Below are 14,043 nucleotides of genomic sequence, written 5' to 3' on the forward strand. Positions count from 1 at the left end.
TGCAAGCCCCACGTCGGGCTCTGTGCTGACAGCTCAGAGCCTGGAGCTGCTTCGGATTCTGTGCCTCCCTCTGTCTCTGCTCCACCCCTGCTGGCACTCCGTCTCTGTCTCTCAAAAATGAATAAACGTTAAAAATTTTTTAAAGAGAAAAAAGAAAAACAGACATTTGATCTAAATACAACGTCAGCCCTGCTTCACCGTGATACATAAATACATTTTTGGTACCCACTTATGTTAAATAGCCAACTTCAAGTATGATCTTTTTAAAAAAATTTTTCTAATGTTTATTTACTTTTCAGGGAGGGAAAGAGACAGTACAAGCAGAGAAGGGGCGGGGGGGGGGGATACAGAATCTGAAGCAGGATCCAGGCTCCCAAGCTGTCAGCACAGAGCTTGACGCGGGGCTCAAACTCAAAAACCGCGAGATCATCACCTGAGCTGATGATGTTGGACGCTTAACCGACTGAGCCACCCAGGTGCCCCTACAATCTTCTTAAAATAACCACTAACTTCTAAAATAGATGCTGACAGTCCTTTAGTAGATTTTGTCCACAGGTTTCCTTGTGGCCAGTCCCTGGCTGGATGGTGAATGTCACAAAAATTTAGTGTAAATTACATGTTCATCATAACTTCCCCAAGAATCAAAAAGATAGTAATCATTTTTTTCACTAAGCACATACTTTTTAAAAAAGTATATTGTTCCCCACATTGTTTATTTATCAAACAAACAAACAAAAAAAAGGAATTACTAAATATCAGAATGAATAGTTGTGGATTCAGACCATACAGCGAACGACAAAACCACTGCGGGAAAAGCATTCGGGGCATTTTGTATTTGTGCTACGGAAGCCACGCTCAGCTTTTGTTTTCTGCACGTATTTCACGTACGACCACCCTGTAGTTTCCCATGTTTGTCACTGACCTTGCTGAGTGGCAATGTGATGCTGGCATCCATCTCACAGGCCACAGCACAGACCGCAGGGCACAGCTGACGGGCACACTGAGTGATCCGCCTGAGCACGAGCAACAGACACCCCTTCAGGAGATCTGGAGACTTAAAGGAGTCACTGATCCTGAGACACAGGTGTCTGAAAGCTTCGTGTATGTTAAGCTGCCCACGTGCTGACCTTCAAAAGGAGATATTAGTTATGCTGTGTCTGGAAAAGGTCAGGGATACGTGTTAAAGTGAGAACGGTTTTCACTGCACATGCATCACATGCAATAAAAGCAGAGGTCTACCAAACTTATCCCGGGTTCATTTAGTGTGACCATAAAGATGAATATATGATCAAGTTTTCAAAATGATCCATGTTCATTACATTTGAAAAGAAGATATAATCTCTATTATTAGGGCATAGTATTAAACATATGCACACAATTTCTACCTTGTTATTTATTAAGTTGTTTAAAACATGTATATCTTTATTTCCTTTGTGTTAGACCTCTCATGCTGAGTTTGTGGTGCTGAAGTCTCTATTTTCTATCTTCTTCTATTCTCATCTGATGTAATTTCTGCTTTATGTTAGTGGTGGCTGTATTATTTGGTGCATAGATGTTCATCATTTCTCTTCATTGCAAATTGTGGTTTTCAGCCTTAAGTGTATTTTTTGTCTCATTTAAAGGTTTTTGGCCTGAATTTACTTTAACTGATATGAGTCACTACCCTGTCTTTCTACTGTTTTTATTTTTATGGTGTGTTTTTGGCCATTTCTTTATCTTGGGTCTTTTGAATCACTGTGTTTGAGGTGCGTCTATTAAATATAATACGGGATCTGCTTTTGCCTGGTGAGCTAATTTGAGAATTGGTTCGTTTGTCCCTATAGCAAGAAAAGAGAAGACACCAGAAAAGTCCATTCCATTAACTGGTTTGTCTTACATGTTTAGTCTCAAGGTGATCACATTATGTTTTAATCATGCCTGTGTTATATTTACTGTCTTCCCTTCTTCATTGGGCATATTTTCTTTGCAATTTCTTTGTTCATTGCTTTTGGCATTTCAGAATGTTTGTATGTCTGTTCCAGGGGCTGTCTTTGTATTTGTTCCACTGACAGTGCCCTTAATCTCCCTTTTTTTCTTACTAAGGCATTGCCATCTGGTATGTCCATTTGTATCCTTCTTCACTTATCTATACAACTGTCAATTTTACTGTCCTACCTTGCTGTTTCTCTCCCTCCCTCCCTCCCTCTCTTTCTCTCTCTCTCTCTTTTTTTTTTTTTTTTTTTTTTTTTTTTGGTTGTGTTAGTTTTACTTTTCCGGAGCATAAAATATAGAGATACTACTCTTCAATCCATATTCTCACCCTCGTTTTAGTCTTAGCTATGCAATTAAATATATTACAACATAAATAACATAATAATTAATTAATGCTAATAAAATAAAATAATATAATAAGATTACATCATAAAATACATTTTCACTACTAGTGCTTTTGCTAAAGTTTACCAATTATCTCTTGGTTAGATAAAATTCATCCTCTAAAAGAGTCCTCTATGGCACACATATACAGTATTCCCTGAGATACTGCATATTGAAACCATTTCCTTTAACCTGAATATTTGAAGGTAAGCTTGGCTGGATAGAAAATCTTTGGCTCACAGTCTTTGTTCTTGAGCCTGTTAAAAGGCTGCCCTTTATTGACTGGCTTTATAAGTTGCTCATGAGAAGTCTGATGTCAGTTTAATATTCTTACCCTTATAAGTAATTTGACCTGTTAGCTGGGAGGCCCTGTAGTGGACTAAATAGTGACTCAAAACAGGTATGTCCTCAGCCAAATCCCTGGACCCTGTGAATGTTACCTTATTTGAAAAAAGGGACTTTTCAAATGTAATCAAGAATTTTGACATTAGGTCATCTTGGATTACCCAGGTGACCTCTAAAGTTAATGACAAGTGTCCTTTTTTTTTTAATGTTTATTTATTCTTGAGAGAGAGAGCATGAGCAGGGGAGGTGCAGAGGGAGGGGGACAGAGGATCAGAAGCAGGCTCCGCGCTGACAGCAGAGACCTAGATGCGAGACTCAAACTCACAAACTGTGAGATCATGGACCTCAGCCGAAGTCGGACACTTAACCGATTGAGCCACCCAGGTGCCCCAATGACAAGTGTTCTTAAAAGAGAAAAGGATGGGATGTAAATTTGAGAGAGGAAGTGAAAGAAATGCACAGGGATAAAGAGGAGAAGGCCATATGAAGACAGACATTGAGATTGGAGTGATGTGGCCATAAGCCAAGAAACACCTGGAGTCACCAGAGGCTGAGAAAAGCCTAGAGGATTCTCTCATAGACTATTATGAGACCATAATAGTTATCTCATAGACCATATAGACCATATAGACCATAGACCATAATCTCATGGTTCAGGGGCAGCTGGGTGGCTGAGTTGGTTAAGCGTCTGACTTCAGCTCAGATCACGATCTCACAGTTTGTGACTTCGAGCCCTACATCGAGCCCCTGTCAGCTGTGCTGACAGCTCAGGACCTGAAGCCTGCTTCAGATTCTGTGTCTCCCTCTCTCTCTGCCACTCCCCCACTCATGCTTTGTCTCTCTCTGCCTTTCAAAAATAAATAAAGGCAATAAAAAAAATTTTTTTTTAATCTCATGGTTTACCCAAAAATGCCTCAAGTTCTTTCTGGAAATTTTTCCTAGATATGTAGTGAGCCTTTTAAAATATTGATTTACATTTTTTCTTATTTCTGCAGTTTTCTTGGATTATAGTTATGTTTCATTGCTTTGTTTTCCTTCTTCAGGAACTGCTATTCTATATGTTGCACTTTATTTGCCTATCTTCCATTTCGATCACATTGTCTTCCACCTCGGCTACACCTTTCTTTATTTTATTTTCATCTTCCTGATCATTTAACTGCCCTTGTTCATTGTCGAAATCATGCAACATCCAAATCTATTGTCTTTTTCTTTTTTTAATTTTTTTTAATGTTTTTTTCTTTTTGAGAGAGAGAGAGAAACAGAGTGCAACAGGGGAGGGGCAGAGAGACAGGGAGACACAGAGTCCCAAGCAGGCTCGGGGCTCTGAGCTATCAGCACAGAGCCCGACATGGGGTTCAAACCCATGAACTATGAGATCATGACCCAAGCCAAAGTTGGATGCTTAACTGACTGAGCCACGCAGGCACCCCTCTGGGTTCTTCTAATAGCATCTCTTTATAGAGTTAGGTTGATTTTTTTTTCTTTTGCTGAGCCATTTTTAACAGAGTTCCTAATTCAAGAACACTGTCAGCTGTCCGTGCCACAAGGTAAAATGTCTCTGGGGGACAGTGATGGGGAGCAGAGCCCTCAGGTCTTATTTATGTGTCATTTCTGCAAGATCCCAAGTTTTCTTCTTAGTTCCTTCTTTTCCGTTCATTGCCAGGTCTCTAAGGTGCACCACCCTTTTTTGGTTTACCTGATTCTCCCACAAAGTAATGCTTTCCTGTAGCGGCTATTTCTGGTTCTGTTCACTTTCAAGCACCTTCTCCCTCACTGTGCGGTAGACATTTCACTTAGTTTTACAACTTGCTCTTTCTGTGAGTGTTTTTGTCTACACTACGGCTAAGTGCTCCCTGTCTCTTTACTCTTTTTCCTGGAGATTTTAAGTCTCTCTCCCACGCTCTTACCCAGCTTATAGTGACAAGTGATAGGAGCTCTCTTGGGATACAGCCTTCATTTCTCGCCTTGTTGGTAATTTGAAGTTTGGGGTATTCTGTCTCTTCTCATGCTGACGTCATGGGCTACGGGTGGTATTCTTGTGCTCCTGTTGGATTTAAAGTCTGTATGAAGAGACTCGATTTCAGGTGCTTGCACTTATCCTCCAAATATGGAAACTTGCTTAGATTACTGTTTCTTAACCCTTTTGAACCCATTTTCTCTTTTCATCATCCCCAAAATCTCATACATTATTGAAATGTTTATAAAATTCAAAACAGATGAAATCCCATAACTAGAAACAAGTCAAAGCAGTGAGACAAAGCACTGTTTTCTTTCTAGACACACACTTTCCCCTCCCCAGAGTCTGGTGTGTGAACATTTCCTTATCCTCTCCTTCAAATCACTGAACTGAGCAATTTCCAGAGCCATTGTTTTAGTCCATTCAGGCTGCTAAACCAAGAATACCATAGACTGGGTGGCTTATAAACAACAGAAATTTATTTCTCACAGTTCCGGAGGTGGGAAGTCTGAGATAAAGGCATGGAATGGCTGTTTTTTGCTGTGTCCTCACATAATGGAGGGGAGGAGGGAGATTTCCGGAGCCTCTCTTCTAAGGACATGAATCTCATTCATGAGGGCTCTACCCCATGACCTAATCACTTCCCAAGGCCCCATTTCCCAATACCGAGGAAAAAGTCTTCAACATACAAATTCTGGACAGACACAAACATTCCATCTGTAGCAGCCATATTACTGGATCAAGATATTTGGCCATGTTGTTTTCATGCAGAAACACTTGGATACTTCTAGACTTATGTCTTTTTTAATACCTTTGATTTCTCTTTCTTCACTTTTTATTGTTTTGTCCATTTTAAGTGGTATGATACGACTCATACCCATATCTGTCAATATCATTGATATAATGAATAATACGAGAGAATGAACAATGAATGAGATGGTGGTCCCTTCTTCCTCCCTTCTTCCACCGTTTTTTAGTTACACTCTTCCTGCTTAGCCAAAACACATGTTTACATTCTATTATTTGATCACATTCCCAACTTTGCTTTGGTGTTAGCTATACAAGTATATACATTAAATTTTCATCATCAGTGCTTTTGTTGAAGTTTTCCCCACCTATCCCTTGCTGGAAGCAGCTCATCCTTCAAAAGAATTCTCTAGAAGGCACATGTATGTGGTATTGATTCCCTGTAGGGTCTTCAGTGTGAATGAAGGAACACTCATGAGAGAAGCCTTGTTTCTGGAGGAGAATCAGACACACGGAGAAGCAGCGGTGTTCCTTACAGATCTGACGGTGAGGAAAAAGGAGACAGGAGGGGAAATCTCGACAGTCTTGAAGAAATGAAGAAGAAATACACTTATACATCATAATGGTCACACTACGATGAAAAAAACTTTTTTTAAAATGTTAATTCAGTTTTTTTTTTAATTTTTTTTTCAACGTTTTTATTTATTTTTGGGAGAGAGAGAGACAGAGCATGAACGGGGGAGGGGCAGAGAGAGAGGGAGACACAGAATCAGAAACAGGCTCCAGGCTCTGAGCCATCAGCCCAGAGCCTGACGCGGGGCTCGAACTCACGGACCGCGAGATCGTGACCTGGCTGAAGTCAGACGCTTAACCGACTGCGCCACCCAGGCGCCCCTAAAATGTTAATTCAGTTTTTGAAAGAGAGACAGAGAGAGAGAGAGAAAGCAGGGAAGGGGCAGAGAGAGGGGGACAGAGGATCCGCAGCAGGTTCTGCGCTGACAGGAGACAGCCCAACGTGGGGCTCGAACTCACAAACCTGAGATCATGACCTGAGCCGGAGTTGGATGCTCAACCAACTGAGCCACCCAGGCGCCCCCCATCCCAAATTTTTTATTATTCATTTGTAATTTGAATGTCCCAGTGTTTACCATCCTGCATCCATGTGACACCATAGGACACATAGACTGTGTCCCGAACTTGAAAGCCCAACCTATGCAACCTAAGGATTTCAGTAGCAGAACCTTTTCCATTACTACCACCCAGTTTTGAGGTCCCCTCCAGCTCTCGTGTCTTGGGTTCTCTGCTTCATGCACCCACCCACCAAGTACACCTCGTCCATCCCTAGGCTTGGAGTGGCTGCTTCCCTGGGCCGCCTGCCGGCCCCACTACCTAGCCACTTGTAGCCAAGTTCTCATCCCTTGGCTAAGGCCACCCTATGTCCCAATGATGGGGCCCTACTCCAGAATTCTGAGAGCTCCTCCTGGCCACCTGCCTCTGCCCTTTCCAGGGTCATTCTGGTCATTCTACTGGATCTGCCACTCGGGCTCAGGCCACGACTCATCAAACCACCAGCCAGGGAGATAAGGAGGGGGAGGAGCCCTCAGGTGGCAGTTCTCCACACCCTCCGCCATTCTCTCCTCGGGGTACACATGCTTCTCAAGGGTGGCCAAGTGTCCTTATGGGCTCAAGCAACAGTCTTGACGCTACGAGCACAGCTTATGTTCACCTACCACCTTCAGAGTCTTATGGACTCCAGCTGGTCACATCCCAGGATCTAGTCTCTATCTTCTAGCTCTTCTTCCAGAGCCTTCTCAGCCCCGATGTTAATCGATGTAGGCAAACAGAGGCCCTAGGAGGGAGTACTCCTGCCCTCACACCTGGCGCATGTTTGGGCTCTGACAAACCATCTGCCATATAAGTTCCCTCATCCCATCCATGAGCCCAAAAAGCACAAAAGCTTAATTGTTTGATAGCCTGTTTTATAAGTATGTTGAAATACACCTAATTTCGAAATTGCTGAGCCAAATGTCATGCATCACATGAATCTTGTGGGAAATGTGGTGCAAACTGGTCCATGATAGATGGGTATTACGTTGCTGACCCAGAGAATCACCTCAATAATCAAAAGTTTATTTAATTCCCCTTGGAGGTTTTATAAGGCATTTAAAATTTTTGTTTGAGGGGCGCCTGGGTGGCTCAGTCGGTTAAGCATCCCACTTCAGCTCAGTTCATGATCTCATGGTTTGTGAGTTTGAACCCTGCGCTGGGCTCTGTGCTGACAGCTACGAGCCTGAAGCCTGCTTCAGATTCTGTGTCTCCCTCTCTCTCTGGCCTCCCCTGTTTGCACTCTCTCTCTCTCTCTGAAAATATAAATAAACATTAAAAAAATTTTTTTTATTTGATTCTGTGTTGTAAAAACTAAAAGTAACTACCAGTAGGTTCTGACCTTTTCAACTTCTACGAAAGGAATGTTTTCTTAGCTCCTTCTAAGCCACTCAATAATAGAATTAGCCTGTCCCAGTAAAGGATGGCCCAGGATCTTAAAAAAAAAAAAATCTGGCTCATTTTAGCTACATAGAAATTGGGATCTTCTGTGGTGAATCCTTGAATTAATCTAAGTCTGGGAGAAGATGGGTAATTTGGAATCAGCACTCCAAAATATGTTTGTTAACAATTTTACATACAAGCTGTATGGTTGATAAAATTGAATGCCTACAATATGCCCTATATTTTAATAGTATTATCTTATTTAATGTTTACAACATGCTTCCAAGTAAGGTGCTAATACTCCTTTTTATATATAAAGAGGCCATTTCTCATAGGTATTAAGAGACTGCTCAAAGTCATCAGCAAGTGAGAACTGAATCTAGGTTTATCTGATTTCAAAACCTAATTTCTTCCCACTACACAATGTTGCCTTCCCATATACGCTGGATGTACAGGATGAAATTTGATTCTCTGGACAGTCTTACCTTGGATTTTCTACTTCCTTTGGTCTTCTTGGCAAAGAGTGGTTTCCTGGAGATGTATGGATGTCCTGAATAGGCTCATTCCCAATTCCTTCTCGTGTGTCTTTTTCTAACACAGAGGTTGGAAATCTAGAACCATGTTTCCTAGTCTTTCTTGCAGCTGGATTTCTAATTGTGAATTAGGGTCGACTAATTATACGCATTTGCGTGAGGCTGGAAGTCAGAATTGAAGCAAAATCCACCTTGCCGTTGATTTCGCTGGAACCACTGGCAAACACGATTGTGGAGACACGGGGGCTTTTGGTCACTAATTTAATGAGTGCTAAGAGATAGTCAGAAGGGGGGTGACAGGCACTTCTTACTTCTCACATTTCAGGGACAGCAGTGTGTTCTCAGTCATTCCTTACAGCGGCGGCCTCCTGATCTCCGAGCTTCACAGCAGTGGCAGCTATGGAACCAAGTCAGCTCCTCCAGCTTTCCAAACAATGCAGTAAACACCTGCTTCTCTCTGTTCATTGCCTTTCTGCCTAAAATAGCTAGAGTGGTTTCTGTTTCCTGCAACTGAACCCTGCTGATACACACTGTTTTCCTTATTTCCCACTAACTGCTGGTCTTTGCAACTGCCAACACTTCAACTGATCCTTTAAGCTCTAAAATGAAAGTCTGAATACCTCCGTTCACCCCCTATCTCTCTTACCCAGCTTTATTTTTCTCCATAGTATTTATTACTGTCACTCAAAGATGATTTATTGGTTGACTGTCCATCCCTGCTGGAACAAGGACTTAGTTTTGTTTGTGTCTGTACAGTTCCATCCCTGCTGGAACAAGGACTTAGTTTTGTTTGTGTCTGTACAGTTTTCTAACACTTAGAACAGCCCTGGCAACTAGCGAGAACACAATGGAGAGTGTCCAATGAGTGAATCTTTTCTTAACAGAACACTACTACTAAATTAATGTATTAGTAATAGACTCATCAACAATATACCCTCAATAACACCTCCTCATGAAGCTTCCACTTGGGTTTAGAAAATCCTCAAAGAACACAAAATGGTATCTGGTTCTCTGGATCTTGGCATTAAATGTAGGGTGACTAACTCCTCCCAGCTTGCCTGAGACTTTCTCAGTTTCACCACTAAAGCCCCCCCACCCCACCCCACCCCCGGCCCAGTCCCCTGATCCCAGGACTCCTTCAGTCCTGGGCAAACCAAGATGATTGGTGACCCTAATTAAATTCATGAGACGCTACAGAAAGGCATTTGGAATCACATTACTTTAAATCAACCTTGCACATAAAAGTTTGCAAACATCAATCTATTCAACCAGCCTGTGTCTTCATTCCCAGGTCACAGCCATGTTGCTGTGACCCCTGAAGCCATGGGGTGAAATTTGAGCAAAGGCTTGGAGTTGTAATTTGCACTTTTACTAAGATTCCTGTTTGCCTCTACTCTGGATGTGTTGGAGCTCAGCCTATGAATATGAAATGAAATCTCTTCTGTATTCCATAGTTACATTAAGACCACGATACGTGAACTTCCCAGAGAAAAAGGTACTGCAGGATTTATCGCATTAGATCCGAGTTTATAACCTCTTTGGGAGTCAGAACAGTGAACTCCACAGAGAATATTTATCAATGTTATTTCTAGGAGTGAATAAAGGCTTAGCCATCCCTAATCCAAAGGAACTCATCTCCTTTAGCTGCTAACATTATCCTGAAACTTCAGACAGCGGGTTCAAGCATATAACTTGTTGATTCGAAATGTCAACACCTTTCAGCTGGTGCCTTGGGGAGAATTTGGAGAACATGAGCATCCTCAGATCTAGGCCCCAAGCTTTGGGCAGATGGAACATCTTGGGTATTCTCCTTCCCTGAGGATTCATGTGAATGGGTGTTGGGGTGTTTCAATTTTGAAACGTTCTTCTCAACCAAAACTGAAACTGAGAGATGCAATCGCTCTGGAATTTTTTGCACCTGCAAAAACAGTTGTGTTACTAAAATCAACTGTTGGTGCTGCGCAGGCCATGGCATGTGATGGTGGTGTTTCTCCAGCCACGCGTGTAAGGGGTTCACCGAGCGGTGCTTGCACAATCCCGGCACAACACATTCCCCGGAGCCAGCATTCTCCATTCCCATGTGTTTACAGAGCAGCTACAGAGCAAATGACCCAACTTCCAAAGAGCAGCTTGCTTAGAGGAACAGAAGCGCACATGCAGCTTTCTGTCTAATGAAATTGGTCCAAGGACTCCAGAAAATGTTTTTCGGACTGTGTGCACTCTGAAATGTCCTGCATCTTGCTCCTTCCACAGCATGACTCAAGTTCTTGGACAGACTTAACATTTCTGCTAAAACCAGCTATTAGGCCTGGCCACTTCCTTCCTTCCAGGCACTATTTTCAGTAGCAGAGACACGGAGCCCCTGCACCTGTTGTTAGCACAGCCACAGAAGGAAACGCTACAAACCCTCATTTGCCCCCACAGCACAGCCAGGGATGCCCGAGCTGCAGCGGGGGGACGGGGTCAGTGTCCAGAAGGGCGCGCTGGGGCCCAGAGGCCAGGCAGCCTCAGGGTGTTAACATTTCACCCAGCACCTTCTTGGCACGCCGTGGGGCTCCTCTCCAGGTCTGGGGCTGGCCACGTTCCCGAGCCCCAGCCCTGTCCTTTTGACACAGGAATGGTCGATCTCTGAGGAGGAGATTCTGGGGGTGACTGCCAACCTTGTTCCTCATGTTGGGATGCAGGCATGACTGAGACACAGCCCCGAGAAGCCTACAGTCCCGTGGGCTGTGACGCTCTTGGGAAGGGGTCCACTGTGGCCCGGGAACAGACGCAGAGCTGGCTCCCGGTGCCCTTGGCTGGTCAGGTTCGCCTCCCGCTGGCTCTGATCATCGTGGCCCTGGGTACACCACTGGATGGAATTTTAGGATGAGGTAACTGAACACCACCAGGTAAAAACCAGTTTCTGTTTCCATTCTCTTTCCAAACCGAAACTGGTACTGAGACCGCATGCCAGGGACCCTTCTCGGCTACCTCGCTGCAAACCTCTTCCTCGCCTGCTCTTTGTCTTTCTTCAGTAGAAATTTGGCAGAAGAGTGGGGTTCTTATTTTCACCTTTTATCTGAGTCTGTTGGTCCACAGCTAGAATAACAGGGGCTTTTAAAACCTAATGAATTCAACGTTCAAAGAATAGCCTCAAGCAAATGGAATGTCTAATGTTCCCTCTCTCTGGTTTAGGGCAGGAGGCCATTGGGGCTTAACGTCTTTTTCATTCACATGCAAAATATTTCCAAAAGCACAAGTTTTAAAATTCAGAATGCTGAGACCAAATCTCTAATCTTCCTCATTCTTAAAATTTTTATCTCCTTAGTGGGTACCTGATAGTTTAGTATACTTTAGAAGTGAGGAGCAAAAAAGGGATACTGTTTGGGGGGGGGTTGATGTCCAATGGATTTGTGTGGATTTCTTTCCGTGTGTATTTCTTCCTCTCTATAAATACATTTGAACAGACTAAACACCTCCTTTGGCAGTCACTTCATCAAAACATTGAAAAAATGCTACGGTTGAGCATGGATTTATTTAGATACTTGCAAATGGTGTTCTGGAAGCCTTGTGCAGTTGGAGGATGTGCTGGGTTCTCTCGGCCTTCTGACTGGGAGAAAGATCCTGTCACTGGATTCACAGCTCATAGCTGTATGCTGTTTCTGTTATCAGGGGAGAGCCCTGGATGCTGGCTGCAGAGAATGGAGATTATTGTTCCAGAAGTCGTTCCATCGAACTTGCTACTTAGACACACACACACACACACACACACAGCCCGTCATAAAAGCCTATCAGCTCACACAGACGCTAGCCAAACGGAGCACATGTCGCTTGTACTTCCTCTAACTGACAACAACAAGGTCTGAGGCTTGAGTCCCTGAGATGCCCCATCTCATTTGCTTTTCTTCCTCATGTCAACCCCCACCATTGTTTTCTACACAACTGGCTAGTAACACTTAGAAACAATACAGCCTTCCTCAGAAAGAATTTAAACAGGATTCTGTTTTCCACGGCCATGGATGGTTATCTTTGGGACTTCAATTGTGCATTTCCAAATCCTGAACTTTCTTTCACCTGGTCAGGTTCTGGAAGTCTTGGTTACAACCACAGAGGTGGGGGACGCAAGCGGGGGTGGCGCAGAGCTGCACAAAGGGGCAGGATGTGAGCTGGCTCCTCAGAGAAGCAAGCTGGGAAGAGAGAAGGGGACGGGGACCAGGAGCGACCCACAACCCAGTGACTGCCAGGCCACGTGGCTTAGGGCCACGTTCTGCTACGATCTTTTTTTTTTAATTTATTTTAAAACGGGAGGACCAAATAAAAGGACTTAGATACAAGTCACAGAGAGCTGGACTCCTCTATTTAGGACTCTGAAGACGAGCAGGCTCTCTGGGACTTTTTTCACTAAGAAAGTGAGGCTCACCCATGAAATTGAGGTAAACACACGGTCCACAAAGTGCTCCTCGCAGAAGCAGTCAACCATCCAGATGTGGCATTTCAACACATCAACCAGGAAAATGCTTCAGTTAATTTCCGTTCAGAGCTGGATAATGTTATGACCACTCATTATGTCTGTAGCCACACATGGAGAAAAGCATAAAAACAGCTCACTGTCCTTTCACTGAAGGAACCTTTTCAAAAATTAACTTGGCAATCTCCTCCACAACCCTGGAGGTAGCAGACAGGCAGCTAAGCCTCAGTTTTCGGATTTTGTAGACATCTCGGAAGCAGGAGAGGTTAGCGCAGTGGCTTTGCCAAGGTCAGGGATACACCTTGAAATGACAAATAGGTGATGGAGTCTGGAGTTTTCTCATGCAAAAAGACATGTCCTACGTACTGAGGGCAGCTTCTCGGTCTAAGGGTCAGGTCCTGGAATGAGGACTGATGTAGACTAGGAACCCAACAGGTACCTCCTGTTACTGAAAACGTCTTGCCCTTGGGCCTGGTGTGTGACATAAATACAAAATTTTCGGGGGCGCCCGGGTGGCTCAGTAGGTTAAGCGTCCATCTTTGGCTCAGGTCATGATCTCACAGTTTGTGAGTTCGAGCCCCGTGTCGGGCTCTGTGCTGACAGCTCAGAGCCTGGAGCCCGCTTCAGATTCTGTGTCTCCCTCTCTCCCTGCCTCTCCCATGCTCACACTCTGTCTCTCAATAATAAATAAACGTTCTTAAAAATTTTTTTTTAAATACAAAATTTTCGTTTTATGTATAAGCCTATGGGGAAGAACAGGAAAAGCACAGAGGTGGAGAAGGGGGGGGGGGAGCACGTAAATGACTGCCTCCACAGTCACACCAGACTTGGGCTTCATTCGTGCCCTTGATTACTACCCATGTGACCTTGAGCAAAGGCATTTTAAAAGTCACCATTTCTTCCATGTCAGATGGAGAGAAGTCCCTATCCCGGACGCAACCTTGATGAGTGAGAAAGGGAACTCCTGTAAAACACGCAGCCTGGCACCTGGCTCACGGTGAGCATTCGAGAGAAGAGGCCATTTGGTCCTCATGGTTAAGAACCCCCCGGGGTTTCTTGTGGTTGAAATGGGAGAAAGTTTTGATGCCCAAGAAGCAACGACACTTGGCCAGCCCCGTCCCATGGTGATGCTCCCAAGTAGACACAGACAAAGTCAGGCATGATGCCCA

At 43.8% G+C, this 14,043-nt stretch overlaps 1 long non-coding RNA gene across 4 annotated transcripts; it reads right to left on the reverse strand.

Annotated features, from left to right (window-relative positions):
• Positions 1-44: 44 nt before the first annotated feature.
• On the reverse strand, positions 45-9,165 carry LOC123384759. Of its 4 annotated transcripts, none has more exons than XR_006596269.1 (4): positions 8,377-9,165; positions 4,608-4,744; positions 923-1,127; positions 45-104 (listed from the first exon to the last, which is right to left on the reverse strand). It is a non-coding gene; the product is annotated as an uncharacterized LOC123384759 (long non-coding RNA). The 4 variants fall into 4 exon arrangements; XR_006596270.1 differs by having other exon boundaries at positions 52-108; XR_006596267.1 differs by lacking the exon at positions 45-104 and having other exon boundaries at positions 379-1,127.
• Between the last annotated feature and the right edge of the window lie 4,878 nt (positions 9,166-14,043).

The sequence above is a fragment of the Felis catus genome, chromosome B1 (genome assembly GCF_018350175.1).
Source record: "Felis catus isolate Fca126 chromosome B1, F.catus_Fca126_mat1.0, whole genome shotgun sequence".
Lineage (NCBI taxonomy): Eukaryota > Metazoa > Chordata > Mammalia > Carnivora > Felidae > Felis > Felis catus.